The 17,198-nt window shown below is 35.9% G+C and overlaps 2 non-coding genes across 2 annotated transcripts; both read left to right on the top strand.

The window, feature by feature from the left end:
* Nucleotides 1-4,108: 4,108 nt before the first annotated feature.
* Nucleotides 4,109-4,182, top strand: TRNAP-UGG (transfer RNA proline (anticodon UGG)). The gene has a single exon. It is a non-coding gene; the product is annotated as a tRNA-Pro (tRNA).
* A 139-nt stretch (nucleotides 4,183-4,321) lies between these two features.
* TRNAW-CCA (transfer RNA tryptophan (anticodon CCA)) lies at nucleotides 4,322-4,395 on the top strand. The gene has a single exon. It is a non-coding gene; the product is annotated as a tRNA-Trp (tRNA).
* Nucleotides 4,396-17,198: the final 12,803 nt, after the last annotated feature.

Here is a 17,198-nt window from a genome sequence, read left to right as displayed (position 1 = left end):
ATTCTTACTTTCCATATCTAAAAGTGTGGTTTTCTTACTTAAATTTAATAATATTAATCTAATATGCCCCATTTGGTGTTCCAAAAGTACCTTACCGGATTCCTGGAGATGAAGAAGCGACTTGGGTTGACTTATACAATGTTATGTATCGAGAAAGGACACTTTTTTAGGTCAAGAGATTCGTTGCGAGATCACGAATCATATTACAGGTCTCATGGTATATCTGAGTATAGAAGATGGAATTAGTGATATTTTTTTGTTTATAAAACTCCCCAGGCGGGTGGCTAATCTCAGGAATGGCTATTTTTGATACGATGCAAACGGTGACACCAGATATATATACAATATGCCTCGGAATAGCCGCCTCCATGGCGTCCTTCATTCTGCTTGGAGGAGAACCCACCAAGCGTATAGCATTCCCTCACGCGAGGATTATGCTTCACCAACCTGCTAGTGCTTATTATCGGGCAAGGACACCAGAATTTTTACTAGAAGTAGAAGAGTTACACAAAGTTCGCGAAATGATCACAAGGGTTTATGCAGTAAGAACAGGCAAGCCTTTTTGGGTTGTATCCCGAAGACATGGAAAGGGATGTTTTTTATGTCAGCAGACGAAGCCAAAGCGTTATGGACTTGTCGATATTGTAGGGGATGAAATGATTGGACAAGCACTGCGATACTGATCCCAGTGTGGTTTCCAGAAATGTTTAAGGATTGGTAGTGTCCGGATTTCTTGTAAAGTTATTTCACAGCTAAATTCGTGTTTTCCTCGATTTAATAGAAAATAGAAAGACTTCATGATGAGCAATCATCAGGTTAAGATGGATCTAAACCAATCCATTTTTTTCTATATACATACAACATGCCGACGGTTAAACAACTTATTAGAAACGCAAGACAGCCAATACGAAATGCTCGAAAAACGGCCGCGCTTAAAGGATGCCCTCAGCGTCGAGGAACATGTTGCTAGGGTGTATGTGCGACTCGTTCAGATCATGACTTCAAACAAATATAAAAAAAATTGAAGTATCCATGATTAGTACCAATGAATAGGATATAGCTTCTCTATCCTAGATTTCTATGGTATATGGAATTTATGGTTTCCTTTGTGCAAATCCAATTATCTAAATTGGAAATAAGAAGCAATTCTCCCATTGGTAGCAAATGGTTATCCATTAAGCGGAGGAAATAGTAATAAAAAGAAAAAGGCTTATGCTCCTTATCTTAAAAGAACGACTAACAGGGTCAGCTACTTAGCCAACTTTCATAATTAAATACCGTCACTGTATGGATAACTCTTATTGTGAAAAGAGCTATTTACTCTATAATGGATAGGTAGAGCCAAAGAATGTGGACTATACAAGTTCGCAATACCTTTTGATGAAAGAAAGGGCTCCGGTGTATAGAGAGGGCCTCACCGTTTAAAAGGGAACCATAGAAACGATGGAACCCACTATTTTTTTTAGTATTATTAGAATGAATTTGTTATTTCGTATAGAAATAACTGAACGGAGTGGAATAAAAAATCGTGGTTGGGAAGGTTACTATAGCAAAAGCCATTGGAATTAATATTTTATATATCGGAATAATAGTTTTGTTATTAATGAGAAAAAGGGTGGCTAAAAGAAGAGAAATCATTAGTTATTCATTAAGGTTAATTTGATTCAATGACCAGAGTTCCGCGAGGATATATAGCCCCGGAGACGACGAACAAAAATGCGTTCATTTGCCTCAAACTTTAGAGGGGCTCATTTAAGACTTAATCGAATGATTACCCAACAGGTAAAAAGAGCTTTTGTTTCCTCTCATCGAGATAGAGGTAGGCAAAAGAGGGATTTTCGTCGTTTGTGGATCACTCGGATAAAACGCAGCAACGCGGGTATATAAAGTATTCGATAGTTATAGTAAATTAATACACAACCTGTACAAGAAGAAATTGATTCTTAATCGTAAAATGCTTGCACAAGTAGCTGTATCAAATCCAAATAATCTTTACACGATTTCCAATAAAATAAAGATCATCAATTAAAGGTATAAATAAAAGTAATATACTGGAATAATAAAAGATGAATTCCCGGAGTTCCCTCTCCGGGAAGATACAATAAATTAAGATTAAGTGGTAGGAATCAACGAGCTGGATACTTTCTTTATAATATATATAGGTCTGGCCCTTTCGAATTCGAATAAAACATCAACAATCGGAACTTAAGTTCCGGTTGTTGTTTCTTAAATTTTGGTTGTTGTTTCTTAAGTTTCGATTGGAATTGTACTTTTGCGTTAATTGAGGAATATGTCTATTTTTTCTGGGTCTAGAACCTGTAATTATTGAAATTGACTGGGCTTGAAATTGCTTTTCGTTCTCATAGTTACGAAACGGTAGAAAGATAAAATACGAGGCCTGTTTATAGCAAGAGTAATTAATCGTTGTTGTTTCAAGGTTAATCTATTTATTCGTCTCGATAATATTTTCCTTGCTTCACTAATAAATCTATTAATTAAACTCATGTTTCTATAATCAATTCGATCTCCCGGGCCAATCCGGGGACGCCTACGAAAAGGTTGTTTAGATTTACGAAAAGGTTGCTTGAATTTACGAAAAGTTTGCTTGGATTTACGAAAGGGTTGCTTGGATTTATTAAAAGTTTGCTTGGATTTACTAAAGGGTTGCTTAGATTTAAGAAAAGGTTGTTTAGATGTATACATGATTTATTCCTTATTTAAAATTTGAAAATTTGAAAATTCACTTCTTTATTTTATTAATTTAGGATCCAGAAGAAGTAGTTTTTCTTTGATCCATATCTTATTTGATTCATATTATAGTATATGAATACCCTCTATACATATGAAATAATATCTACCGGAAATCAGATGAGTTGATTTGTATTTTGTATTCTATACTATGTTTTCTTTATATATTAAATATGAAGTTCTTACTCTTTCTGTTGTTTGGAAAGATCGAACACACGATGTTCCTATTTCTTTATTTCGTGATGAGTCGTATGCTTGCGACAATAACGACAAAATTTTTGAATTCTAATTGTCCGGGTGTATTGTGGCGATTCTTTTGAGTACTATATCTAGAAATCCCCGTCGATTCCTCATTGGCACCTTTTCGAACACAACTGATGCATTCCAAAATAACTCTGATTCTAACATCTTTCCCTTGGCCATGAACCTCCTTTTCCTTTTGGATTGACTTAACTTAATTCTTCTACTTATTCTTTTATTCTTCTATTTTGAATCCGAAGAAGAAGAATAAAATTCATTAGAATAATTTTTTTTTATTCTTAAATTAAGTAATAAAAAATAGAGAAATAATTAAAGAATACAATCCTTGTCGAATTAGCAAAGATTTTGGTTCGAAATCCTTTCATTTAATTAGCCAGCCCCACCTTTTCTATGCTCTGATTTCTGAGGCCTTATTTAGCTTGGGTACCCCTTTAAATTGAATTTCTATTTTCAAAAATGGGGTTTACAAAATTTTTAATGACTCTGAGGTTCAACCCAATCCATCTTTTCTTTCTTTTTCCTTCCGATACTAAAAAAAGATTGAAAAGGATCAAATTTTGTCATATCACGAAGAAATCTATCCCTCCCATAGCAATAACTAGAATTAAAAAAAAGGGAATGACAAAGCATCTGGGAATAAACGATTAATTTCTATCAATAAACCTGCTAAAGCACCAAACCATAGAGTACTTAGCACGGGTGCTACAGAGAGATATGTTTTTATATCCCGCATTGAAAATCCTCCTTCCTTGTTGGAATACATATATGATCATAAACTCTTGCCCAAGATTGTTATGCTATATATAAAATGAACCATATCGACGAAATTTTCCTATCCCTAAAAAAGAAAAAGATGACCCCTTCTTCCTATATATTAGCAAGGAAAAGTAATCCTTCTTTTATAGGCGAAATTATATTGGATTTTATATGTATATAATTCCTTAATTATATGAGACCAAAAAGAAGAAATGACACGAGGGGTCTATATATAGATAGAGAAAGAAAGAAGAAGAAAATAGAAAGAAGAAGAAAAATTATGATGTGGAAAAGAAGACAGGAATTGTGTACAATGGCATTGTACAACAATTTAATTTGGAAAAGGGATGTAGCGCAGCTTGGTAGCGCGTTTGTTTTGGGTACAAAATGTCACAGGTTCAAATCCTGTCATCCCTACCTATTACTTCTTTCTTCTTTATAGGCAGTAGCGACGAGATCAATTAAAGTAAAGTGGGTATAACTTGAATTTGTGGAGACTATACGTACGTGAGATACATTAGGAATAGAAAAAGATTTTCTTTTTGAATGAATGAAAGCGCTCTTAGTTCAGTTCGGTAGAACGCGGGTCTCCAAAACCCGATGTCGTAGGTTCAAATCCTACAGAGCGTGATTCCATCTATTTTATGTCGAAGCAGAGTAAAATAACTTAACAAAATTGAATTGTAACTCCAATTTCAATTTGACCTCCTCTCTGGTCTGGAGGAGGTCAATCAAAAAAAAATGACTCAATCAAAGATCCAACTGATCCCCACGCCTGTATTGCAAATACGCAGTCACGAATAATCCCGCTAAAGTAATAGGAATTAGGCCTAAGACGATTCCAAATAGAAAAACTTCAATCATTTCGATTTGTTCGAGGGGATAAAAAAAGAGGTACGATCTATCCCTAAATAGTACTCTAAATTATCCACGAATCTCAATGACCAAGAAAAGAATTCCTAATTAGTCTGGAAAAGAGTCGTAGAATGCCAGGAATCCCAAAGAAAGATTTTCTTTTCTGAATTATAATTATTCAGTCAATTCAAATAAGGCGTATCTTGTTCAAGCCAATAAATAGAGCTGGGGTTATAGTTAAAGCAGCCAGTAGAAAACCAAAATAACTAGTTAAAGTAAGCATGAAAGAGTTAAATTCCATTTATTTTTTTTTACTACACTACATATGTTGGTAAAGCATTTACCTAAGTTATGGAAAATTCAGAATTCATCAGTTATTTTAGATAATACTAAAAAACAAGGTAGAGTAAGATACAGAAGTGTAAAAGAAAGTGGATTCATCAGATGATACATGAGTCCCTAATTCCGAATCAAGAGATTTGTTGTGGAATTTGTCAATGAGTAAAGTAATAATATTAAGAACTAGATCATCTAACCCCATTGAATTTCATTTTTCATTCAATTTTCAGGGAAATTTTTGAATAAGAGATAAATAAACAATTGAATTTGAAAAAAAAACTTCTTTCTATTTTGGGATAATTTCTTTTTCAATAGGACCCTCGTTTTGGAGTGAACGATCGAATATTCCCCCTATTCCTTCTTATTTTAACTGATTGTATTCCATATGGAATAAGAGGAGAACAAAAGCATTCCACGACCTGCCAAGGGGCTGTTAAAAAAAAAAAGAAAGCTCTTCCTTGAATTTACTTTATTTTTATTCCTTTTTCGAACTCCAACCAAAGTAGATTCGAAGACGAGTCACTTCAATTATCCTTTTAAGTTCTATTCTATCTTCTGTCTTTCCCTATTTCATCTCGTAAAGTTTCCGCGCTCGGCAGTTTGGTCAAGAAAGTTAGACCTAATCCAACAAACAATACAAGGATGAATTACGAATTATGAAAGGATAGATTTCACATATACTTGTCCTTGTATTGTGTCAGTATGAGAATATCCTTCCTAAATTATTTATCCAAACCTATTGATCATTAACTTAGATTTTCCCAAGATTTTGGCTGCTATTCCGAATTACTCTATATATTCCGAAGCCAATGAAAAGTAAGTAGAACCTACAAAAATGGGGTTTTCTATTGATGCCTTGAATAACATATAGCTTACCTATAGACAAAAAAAATAAAAAAGTAATTATGTTTCGGAACCAGGCAAAACCAGATTGCTGTGCCATAGGAAGGATAGCTATACTAATCGGTATACTCAAAATACACCTTTGGTACAAAATTGACAATCTCACAAGGGATGAAATATCAGTAATTTTCTATTTACTGGTCGATCCCATCTTTTACGGAATCAATTCCTTTTTTGAATGTACAAAAATTTTGGGAGTTCAGCATGTCTGGAAGCACGGGAGAACGTTCTTTTGCTGATATTATTACCAGTATTCGATACTGGGTTATTCATAGCATTACTATACCTTCCCTATTCATTGCGGGTTGGTTATTTGTCAGTACGGGTTTAGCTTATGACGTGTTTGGAAGTCCTAGGCCAAACGAGTATTTCACGGAAAGCCGACAAGGAATTCCGTTAATAACCGACCGTTTTGATTCTTTAGAACAACTCGATGAATTTAGTAGATCCTTTTAGGAGGCCCTCAATGACCATAGATCGAACCTATCCTATTTTTACAGTGCGATGGCTGGCTATTCACGGACTAGCTGTACCTACTGTTTTTTTTCTTGGGATCAATATCAGCAATGCAGTTCATCCAACGATAAAACAAATTCCAACTATAGAACTATGACACAATCAAACCCGAATGAACAAAATGTTGAATTGAATCGTACCAGTCTATACTGGGGTTTATTACTCATTTTTGTACTTGCTGTTTTATTTTTCCAATTACTTCTTCAATTGAGAGAAAGAAAGAGACTAATAAGAATTCTCTTATCCCATTTGGAAGGATACCATCCTTATAACTACCCATGACTGTTTTTGTCTCTAGCATGACCAATTGATAAAATGTGGAGGAAAGTAGGGAAATGGCCGATACTACTGGAAGAATTCCCTCTTTGGCTGATAGGTACTGTAGCTGGTATTGCTGTGATTGGTTTAGTAGGTGTTTTCTTTTATGGTTCATATTCTGGATTGGGTTCATCTCTATAGTAATCGGAGGGACCAGATTGTAAACATGAAAAAGTAGGAGCTTAGCGGGTCCTTACCCCCCTTTATCTGATTAGAGCGGAAAGGACCCGCGGAATTTTTACTCTTATAACGCGAATTGAATCTATTCGATTCACTCTTATGAAGCAACAAGAAAAAGAGATCACTCGAGGATCCAATATCTTATTCCACGAAGGAAGTATCCTGAAAATCCTTGATTTAGTTTCGAGTAATAAACTAATAAAAACCTTAATCAAAACTATTCAACTAGCCTAAAAATAAAAAAAACCTTCAATGGAAGAGTTTACTTTTTTTTTGCAAAATTTCTGTAAATTTGAAGTTGAACTTAATTAAACAAGCCAAGCAATTTGCTCACAATCACAAGAAATTTTTCCCCCGCCATATTTTCTTCCCCTCTGTTTGTCCACTACCTCGGCTAAACCTAAGCAAAAGAAAAAGAGGTCCAAGAGACAGACCCGAATAAAGAAGAAATAGTAATCTTTGACGAATTAGGAAGAAAAAGGATTCTTATTTTGATACAAGAAGAATCGGCACAAGAAAAGCCTTTTTCTTGTGCCGAATAGACGATTAAGAAGACCTGCAATCCCTCCGAAAAGGAAGAAATTTTAATTTTATTGTTCTCGCCTTTGCCTTGGATTCTCTTCTTTTGCATGGGATATAAATAAGGAATTCCAGACATCTCATAAACAAAAAGCAGTCTAAACAAAAAAAGGATTTCCAAAATAGATCATAGATAATTCTAGCAATTGCCAATAAATCGAGGCTTTTTACCAACTTGATGTAAGAAATCCCGGGACCTAGAAATTCATTTCGTACAATTGAAACCTTTTCAAACTGTTTCTTTTTGAGAACCAAAAAAAACTTGTGCCAAAATAACGGATGCGAAGAAGAACAAAAGGCCTTGGACACGTAATGGATCCTGAAGCACGATTTCTGCGTCCCCCTGACCAAAACCTCCCACATTAGGATTGCTTGTTAATGGTTGATCAAGCTTGATGGATTCCCCCTCTGAAACAAGAAGTTCTGGTCCGGGAGGTATAATATCAATCACTTGGCGTCCATCTGATGCATCAACTATGATATTTCATACCCCCCCTTTTCTTTACGTAGTATTTTTCTTACTATACCTGTTGACGTAGCATTATAGACTGTATTGTTACTCTTGCTACCATCAGGATAGATCTGTCCTCTTCCTCGGTTTCCCCCTACATATATGGGATATTTAAGAAATGAGCATCTTTCTTCGTAGCAGGATCAGGGGAAAGAATGGGAAAGACAATTTCACTATATTTCTTACCGGAACAGGGCCTATCACAAGAATGTTTTTTTATCGGGACGATAACTCTGAAAAGCAAGATTTCCTATCTTTTCTTTTAACTCAGGGGAAATACGATCGGGCGGCGCTAATTCGAATCCCTCGGGCAAAATAAGAACAGCACCTACATTCAACCCTCCCTTTTTTCCATTAGCAAGAACTTGTTTCAATTGCATATCATAAGGAATTCGAAGAACTGCTTCAATACAGTATCGGGAAGCACAGCTTGGGGAACTTCAATATCGACGGGCTTGCTAGCTAAATGGCAATTGGCACATACAATTCGTCCAGTTGCTTCTCGTGGGTTTTCATAACCCTGCTGCGCAAAAATGGGATATGCATTTGAAATAGATGTCCGAGTTATTACGTATATCATGATCGCTACAGAAATCGATCGAGTTATCTGTTCCTTTACCCAAGAAAAAGTATTTCTATTTTCCATGTCCAATCGCAGATCCCAGAATTTCTACAATAAATTAGATAGGTAGCTAAGCTAATCTAGTTCCCTATACACGAATCTGTTGTCATTCTACTGCAACAGTTGTACTGCAATGATGAATACCTTAAAGTAGGTATAAATAGAAAGAATTTTGCTAAAATGGAAAAGGGCTTTCTTTCTAAAAAAAGATGCTTGCTAATTTGATTAATATTAATATCGGGAGATCAAATGAATTTATGCTTCACTAATTGAATGATAAATGACTACAAGCGAAGGAGATAGACGATTTAAACAAAAAAAGACCCAAAATTTCAAACATGTATCTAGAATTACTGGAAAACTACAAACAAAAATAGTGAAAATAAGCTCGTTAGGAGCCCATCCAAAATCGTTGTAGACCCAACGAATTACTAGTTCCCAACCACGGGTGGAGTGAAATCCAACAAAAAAATCAGTAACTAAAAGAATAAAAAAAGCTTTTATTGAGTCATTTAATTATAGAAGAATTCCTGAACCCAAGAATCAAAATGACAAGTTCCTCTTTACCCAGAAAAAAAGAACCACTTAGAATAGCCAAACAGATTATATTTGTCGAGAAAATGCAAAATGGTATGGAGATGATCCTCATTATTTATTTTGACCCATTGTATTATTTCCTTGTGTATTCCTGTAGGAGGTTTTTTGTACATGTGTCTTTAGTTTCCCTTTTATCATCTCGTCCAAGAGAGAAAGTTCTTCTAATTCTATGAATCTTTCTAGAATCCTTTTCTCTTGAATATCAGTTAAGAGAGTTTCGGATTGCCTGGTATTCCACCAATTCTTAATCCAAAGTTCCAGACATTTGTTAAATGAGGAAGAGACCCCCCAAGGCAAAAGTACGATAAATACAAGATATAGTAAAGAAGGCAATGCTTTCTTTTTTTTCATTTTTGATCCGTAAATGGAGTTGTTAATGAATATGCTTCATTCGCTGACTCTATTCCATTCCCTGACTCTATATGATGATATTTCTATTTCATGATATTTCTATTTCTTTGAAGCAAAAACTATATAGGTTTGATACCCTGTATCTATTCTTCTTTTTTGTATATTAGTTAGTAGTGGAATTTCAGTGCATTGGGTTCTTTCTTAGATCTAGATGGAATGAAATAGTGAAATAGAATAAAAAAAAGCCCTTTCGGATGAAAAAAGAAGAATAGTATGCGATATATCTCACTTGGATAAAAAAAAATTAAAAGGCAAATTTCTCTTATCCTCGTTTGTTCCTTCCTTTAGATAAATACTTAAAAATCCCCTTACAATAACAAATCCAATTTAGAAGGGGACTTCCTCCCCGTGTTGAGAAAACTTTTCTTCTTCCAATTCTTCTTTTCTTCATTCAACTCAGTTCAAAAAAGATACCTCAAAATACTTCAATTGGTACGCGCAAGAAATAGGCCAATTCGGCAGCTTTTTGTTCAATTTCTCGTGGAGTAAAAAATTGATCATCAGTACGAGTCAAGGGAATGATCCCCTGGCCCCGGATTTCCATATAAAGAATACGACGAGGATAAAGACCCTCTTTAACCTGAATTCTAATTGATTGGATATCCCGCATAAGGAATCGAAGGAAGACGCGACGTTTTATTCCAGGGAATCCCCAACGAAAAATGCACACTATTCCCTCTTTTCTATCGAATCGGTCATAACCACTACCTACATTCCACAAAATAGTACACCACAAGTAGGAGCTAATGAATAGGCCTGCGATTCCGTAGAAAGACATCACGACCCCCTGCGGAAAAAAAAGAATTTCTTGAGATGGAAGTATAGATATAATATTCTTACCAAGATAACTGGAAATCCCAACCGATAAGAATCCTAGTGAACCTAGAAAAAGAATACAGGCCCAGAAAAAATTACCCCTTTTTCGAGAACCTTTTAGAAGTTCTACCCATATGTGTTCTGATCGCCAATTCATATTAGATATACTAAATCCAGCAGCGGTCGATTGAAATTGAGAGAATAAGCTAAATAATTTTGACTTTACTTTTTTTGATTCTGAAATCGCCTTCAGCAACTAGTACTCCTGTGAAATAATAGGTTAGATACATTGACTTTCTATTCAAAAAATATTCGTTGATTCAATTAAAATAAATAAAATAAAACTCGCTATACCTGGCTCTGCATATTCATGCATTTATGCTCGTAGCCTATATCCGCATCCATAACCGTTTTTCATTTGTGTGTAGAAAGTGTGTGTAGAAAAAGCCACATACCCTACCATATTATATTACTTACACTAAAAAATACTAGACAATCTTATTTTTTTGCACATAAAGAAATAAAGAAGTCATTGCAATTGCCGGAAATACTAAGCCTACTAAAGGCACGAAAATAGAAGGTAAGTTTAAATCCGTCATGGAATAGGTGTCTCAATTCAAATTTACTATTTCTATCTAGTCGAAAAATATCTTAAGATTCTTATGATATAATTAAGTATATCTATTATAAGGAATATTGACTATTGTATTGTATTTTTTATTTTTAGTTTGAAAAATATTCTGTAAAAAAAATGAAAGGATAATAAGAAAATTCCAAAAAAGGAGAACTAATTAAAAAGATTTTATTTTGATTTTCCCATCCTCATGGCCTTTCTATCTTTCTAATCTAATTTGAAATTGGATTCAAAAGAAAGCGGTTAGAATTTACTTCCTGCATACATACTTCTCTAGAAGCGCATACAATTGATAATACTATATTTTATTATTTTATTATTTTATTTGTATTTCTTTATTGTATTATACCTTAATATATATATTCTAGATATATAGAATAGACGAATCTCGATTTGTCAAGTCTCATGATCATATCATGATCTATTTTTATTCGGCTCATCTTTTTTTTTTCTAAAAAAGATTGAGCCGAGTTTAATTGCAATCAATTAGAAGAATAAAGAAGAATTACTGCATTTCATAACTGATTTTTTTCTCTTTTTATTTCGTTCTTTTTTATTTATACCTTCTTTATCTTTAGTTTTATCTAGTTAATCAATAGTATCTACCGGCTCGAACTCGAATTTGATCGCCTTCCATACTTCACAAGCTGCGGCTAGTTCAGGGACTCCATTTGCAAGCTGCTCGGATAATTTCATTACCTTCGCGAGCAAGATCGCGCCCTTCGTTACGAGCTTGTACACAGGCTTCTAAAGCCACTCGATTAGCTGCTGCACCAGGTGCATTTCCCCAAGGATGTCCTAAAGTTCCTCCACCAAATTGTAATACAGAATCGTCCCCAAAGATTTCGGTCAGAGCTGGCATATGCCAAACATGAATACCACCTGAAGCTACCGGTATTAACACCTGGCATGGATACCCAGTCCTGAGTGAAAAAGATACCGCGAGCACGATCTTTTTCAATAAAATCATCGCGCAATAAATCAACAAACCTAAAGTCATTTCGCGTTCCCCTTCTAACTTACCTACTACTGTACCGGAGTGGATATGATCTCCCCCAGACATACGCAATGCTTTAGCTAATACACGGAAATGCATACCATGATTTTTCTGTCTATCAATAACTGCATGCATTGCACGGTGAATGTGAAGAAGTAGGCCATTGTCGCGGCAATAATGAGCCAAAGTAGTATTTGCGGTGAATCCCCCAGTTAAGTAGTCATGCATTACAATAGGAACCCCTAATTCTCTTGCAAATACAGCTCTCTTAATCATTTCTTCACATGTACCCGCAGTCGCATTCAAGTAATGCCCCTTGATTTCCACCGGTTTCGGCCTGTGATTTATAAATAGCTTCGGCACAAAAGACAAAACGGTCTCTCCAGCGCATAAATGGTTGTGAGTTTACGTTTTCATCATCTTTGGTAAAATCAAGTCCACCACGTAGACACTCATAACACGCTCTACCATAATTTTTGCGGATAATCCCAATTTTGGTTTAATAGTACATCCCAATAAAGGACGACCATACTTGTTCAACTTATCTCTTTCAACTTGGATACCCATGAGGCGGGCCTTGGAAAGTTTTTGAATAAGTAGGGGGAATTCGTAGATCCTCCAAACGTAGAGCACGTAGGGCTTTGAAACCAAATACGTTACCTACAATGGAAGTAAACATGTTAGTAACGGAACCCTCTTCAAATAGGGTCTAATGGATAAGCTACATAACAGATCCATTGGTTGTCTTCCCCAGCAACAGGCTCGATGTGATAGCATCGTCCTTTGTAACGATCAAGACTGGTAAGTCCATCAGTCCAAACAGTTGTCCATGTACCAGTAGAAGATTCGGCAGCTACTGCAGCCCCTGCTTCTTCGGGCGGAACCCCAGGCTGAGGACTTACTCGGAATGCTGCCAAGATATCAGTATCCTTAGTTTCATACTCTGGGGTGTAGTAAGTCAATTTATAATCTTTAACACCAGCTTGAAATCCAACACCTGCTTTAGTTTCTGTTTGTGGTGACATAAGTCCCTCCCTATAACTCTTGAATTAAGAATTCTCACAATAACAGGGTCTACTCGATGTTAATTAGGCGTAAATGAAACTTTAGAAAAAATCTCGTAAAACAAAAAAAAAGGATATTCAATTAATATAATATCAACTCATTAAAGAAAATTGAGGGCATGCTTAGGTTAATGAATATGTTTCATTCATATATAATGCGTACACCCTGTGTATGTTCTATCCTTTAGGAATTCCACTATAGGAATTCGATAGGAATTGAGTTGTTGTTATGGTAAGTTAACACGGTTCGTTATTAAACATGGATTTGATTTACCAAATCCATAAATTATTGTATACTCTTTGATAGATATAGCGCAACCCAAATTAATTCCTAATCCTTATTTTACAAGTTCTTAATAGTTCTCTTTTCTTATTTTGAATGCAAATACCTAACTAAATACTAATAAAATTCTTTGTTGACAGCAATCTATGCTTCACAGTAGTATATATTTTGTATATCGAAGTCCTAGATAGGAAAGTAGAGTAGGCACAGATCCTCCACAAAAGGCAAAATGTATGTATATGAAAAAAAGATTGATTGAACTTTCCAACGGACTCATTCCATGAGTAAACGATTGAATGGGATTCGCTTGGGCAACGAAATCAAGTCCTGGTCCCCTTTTCTCTCTTATTGAATTAACTAATTCATTTCCTTTTTACTTTTGGATTTTTTTTGATTTGATTTGGCATTATTCAACAATAAAAAAGAAAAATTTCGACAAATTCCTTTTTTTTAATTATGTGATAATTATGAGAACCAATCCTACTACTTCTCCTCCCGGGGTTTCCACAATTGAAGAAAAAAGTACAGGTCGTATCGATCAAATTATTGGACCCGTGCTGGATGTCACTTTTCCCCCAGGCAAGTTACCTTATATTATAACGCTTTGGTAGTCCAGAGTAGAGACACTGCCGATAAGCAAATTAATGTGACTTGTGAGGTACAACAATTATTAGGAAATAATCGAGTTAGAGCTGTAGCTATGAGTGCTACGGACGGGTTGATGGAGAGGAATGGAAGTGATTGACACGGGAGCTCCTCTCAGTGTTCCGGTCGGTGGAGCTACTCTCGGACGAATTTTCAACGTTCTTGGGGAGCCTGTTGACAATTTGGGTCCTGTAGATAGTAGTGCAACGTTCCCTATTCATAGATCTGCGCCTGCCTTTATCGAGTTAGATACGAAATTATCCATCTTTGAAACAGGTATTAAGGTCGTCGATCTTTTAGCTCCTTATCGACGTGGAGGAAAAATAGGACTATTTGGGGGGGCTGGAGTAGGTAAAACAGTACTGATCATGGAATTAATCAATAACATTGCTAAAGCTCATGGGGGCGTATCCGTATTCGGTGGAGTAGGGGAACGGACTCGTGAAGGAAATGATCTTTATATGGAAATGAAGGAATCCGGAGTAATTAATGAAAAAAATATTGAGGAATCAAAGGTAGCTCTAGTCTATGGCCAAATGAATGAACCACCGGGAGCTCGTATGAGAGTTGGTTTAACTGCCCTAACTATGGCGGAATATTTCCGAGATGTTAATAAGCAAGACGTGCTTTTATTTATCGATAATATCTTTCGTTTTGTTCAAGCAGGATCAGAGGTATCCGCTTTATTAGGGAGAATGCCCTCCGCAGTGGGTTATCAACCTACTCTTAGTACAGAAATGGGTTCTTTGCAAGAAAGAATTGCTTCTACTAAAAAGGGATCTATAACTTCGATTCAAGCAGTTTATGTACCTGCAGACGATTTGACCGACCCTGCCCCTGCCACAACATTTGCACATTTGGATGCTACTACCGTACTTTCCAGAGGATTAGCTTCCAAGGGTATTTATCCAGCAGTAGATCCTTTAGATTCAACCTCGACTATGTTACAGCCTCGGATCGTTGGCAACGAACATTATGAAACTGCGCAAAGAGTTAAGGAAACTTTACAACGTTACAAAGAACTTCAGGACATTATCGCAATTCTTGGCTTGGATGAATTATCGGAAGAGGATCGTTTAACTGTAGCAAGAGCAAGAAAAATTGAGCGTTTCTTATCACAACCGTTCTTTGTGGCAGAAGTTTTTACTGGTTCTCCAGGAAAGTATGTTGCTCTTGCGGAAACTATTAGGGGATTTCAACTAATCCTTTCCGGAGAATTAGACGGCCCTACCTGAACAGGCTTTTTATTTGGTGGGTAACATCGATGAAGCTAGCACGAAAGCTATAACCTTAGAAGAGGAGAACAATCGAAGAAATGAAATTAAATCTTTATGTACTGACTCCTAAGCGAATTATTGGGATTGTGAAGTGAAAGAAATCATTTTATCCACTAATAGTGGCCAAATTGGCGTATTACCAAACCACGCCCCCATTAACACAGCAGTAGATATGGGTCCTTTGAGAATACGCCTCCTCAACGACCAATGGTTAACAGCGGTTCTGTGGAGCGGTTTTTGCGAGAATAGTTAATAATGAGATCATCATTTTAGGAAATGATGCGGAACTGGGTAATTGATATTGATCCGGAAGAAGCTCAAAAGGCACTTGAAATAGCCGAAGCTAACTTGAGTAAAGCTGAGGCGTACGAAAGATTTGGTTGAAGCGAAGCTCGCTCTCAGACGAGCTAGGATACGAATCGAGGCTGTCAATTGGATTCCCCCATCCAATTGAAGACAATCCAGTGGTTTATAGTTGATACAAAGAAAAAGGGAAGAGGGGTAGAAAAAGTTATTAGATAGTGAAGCGAAGTAAGTCCAATGCTATCTAGTAATTTTTCTACCTACTTACCTACTATTGGATTTGAACCAATGACTCCCGCCGTATGAAAGCAATACTCTAACCACTGAGTTAAGTAGGCAATTTATCACCACAAAGGAAGACCCATTACTTCGATCGATTATATATTGAATCCCTTTTCTAAGCAATACCGCTCTGTTATTGGTCTGTTATATACTAAATACTAAACTAAATACTAAACAGATACAGATCAAAGGGGTATCCTCTGGCATTAGAAAATATTCATCTTGACAAGAAATTATCTATAAGTTAAGATATCTGTGATAAGGGCTATAGCTCAGTTCGGTAGAGCAACTCGTTTACACGTGCGCCAATGCTTTTCAAGGAGCTTATTATGCAATGAACATAATCGATCTTATTGCAAAATCAATGTCTTACTTCATAGATTCGAGAGAATAGGAGAACAGTAGCCTGACAAAACAGTCGGTTCAGTCCGATTCAGGTGCCAATTCAGGTGCCTAATCAAATAGAACCCTTATGGATTGCTAGTTGATAAGGTAAATATCCAGCCCACTAAATGCTAGGCGTAATGAGGATAAGGGCCTCCAAAAAACTTCTTTTCGTTCTATGAACTTTAAGGTGTATGAAGTCTCATAGTTAACTCTTGCAGTGGAACGATAGAGACTCCATTTCACTTAGGTTGATTTAATTTAGACCGGAGGCAGACCTAAGTCAAGGTAATCCTCCTTTGAAACACTTTGGTATTGCTCCTAGATAGATCATAATACAAAAAATCAATCAGAGCACAGGGAGCCATCTCATTATCTTTCCGTAAAGAAAAACTATGGTGGACTAACTGATCTTTAAATCAGTTTATGAAAGAGCCCAATGCAAAAAAATGCATGTTGGGTCTTTGAAACAGTTCAAATCATTTCGATAATAATCCGTTTGATCTGTTTTACCGAGAAGGTCTACGGTTCGAATCCGTATAGCCCTAATATGCCCTTTTTTAGATTTTAGGATCTCTATCCTATGTTTTCTTTAGTTTAGTATAGTTTTTCATTTTCTCATTAGTATTTGTTTATAGACTGGATAGGCGCCTGCGACATAGAATAGAGATAAAAGCATTACCAAAGGCTCATTCATCGAAAATCAAAATCATACAGACAGGAAAAGAAAAACGAATTTCTATCAAATCAATAGAAGAAAGGATCCTTTCCCTGATTTGAATCCCGTCCTCCTTCAAATAGGATATCTCTAGACTTCCCTATAATAACTGCAATGATTTTATCCATTTTGCGAATTCCTACTTTGTTTTAAGTATATTTATTACTTTGTTTCATAGATACATTATGTAAATTGATCA

The sequence above is a fragment of the Aegilops tauschii genome, unplaced genomic scaffold (genome assembly GCF_002575655.3).
Source record: "Aegilops tauschii subsp. strangulata cultivar AL8/78 unplaced genomic scaffold, Aet v6.0 ptg000447l_obj, whole genome shotgun sequence".
Lineage (NCBI taxonomy): Eukaryota > Viridiplantae > Streptophyta > Magnoliopsida > Poales > Poaceae > Aegilops > Aegilops tauschii.
This window is presented reverse-complemented; position numbering and strand designations above follow the sequence as displayed.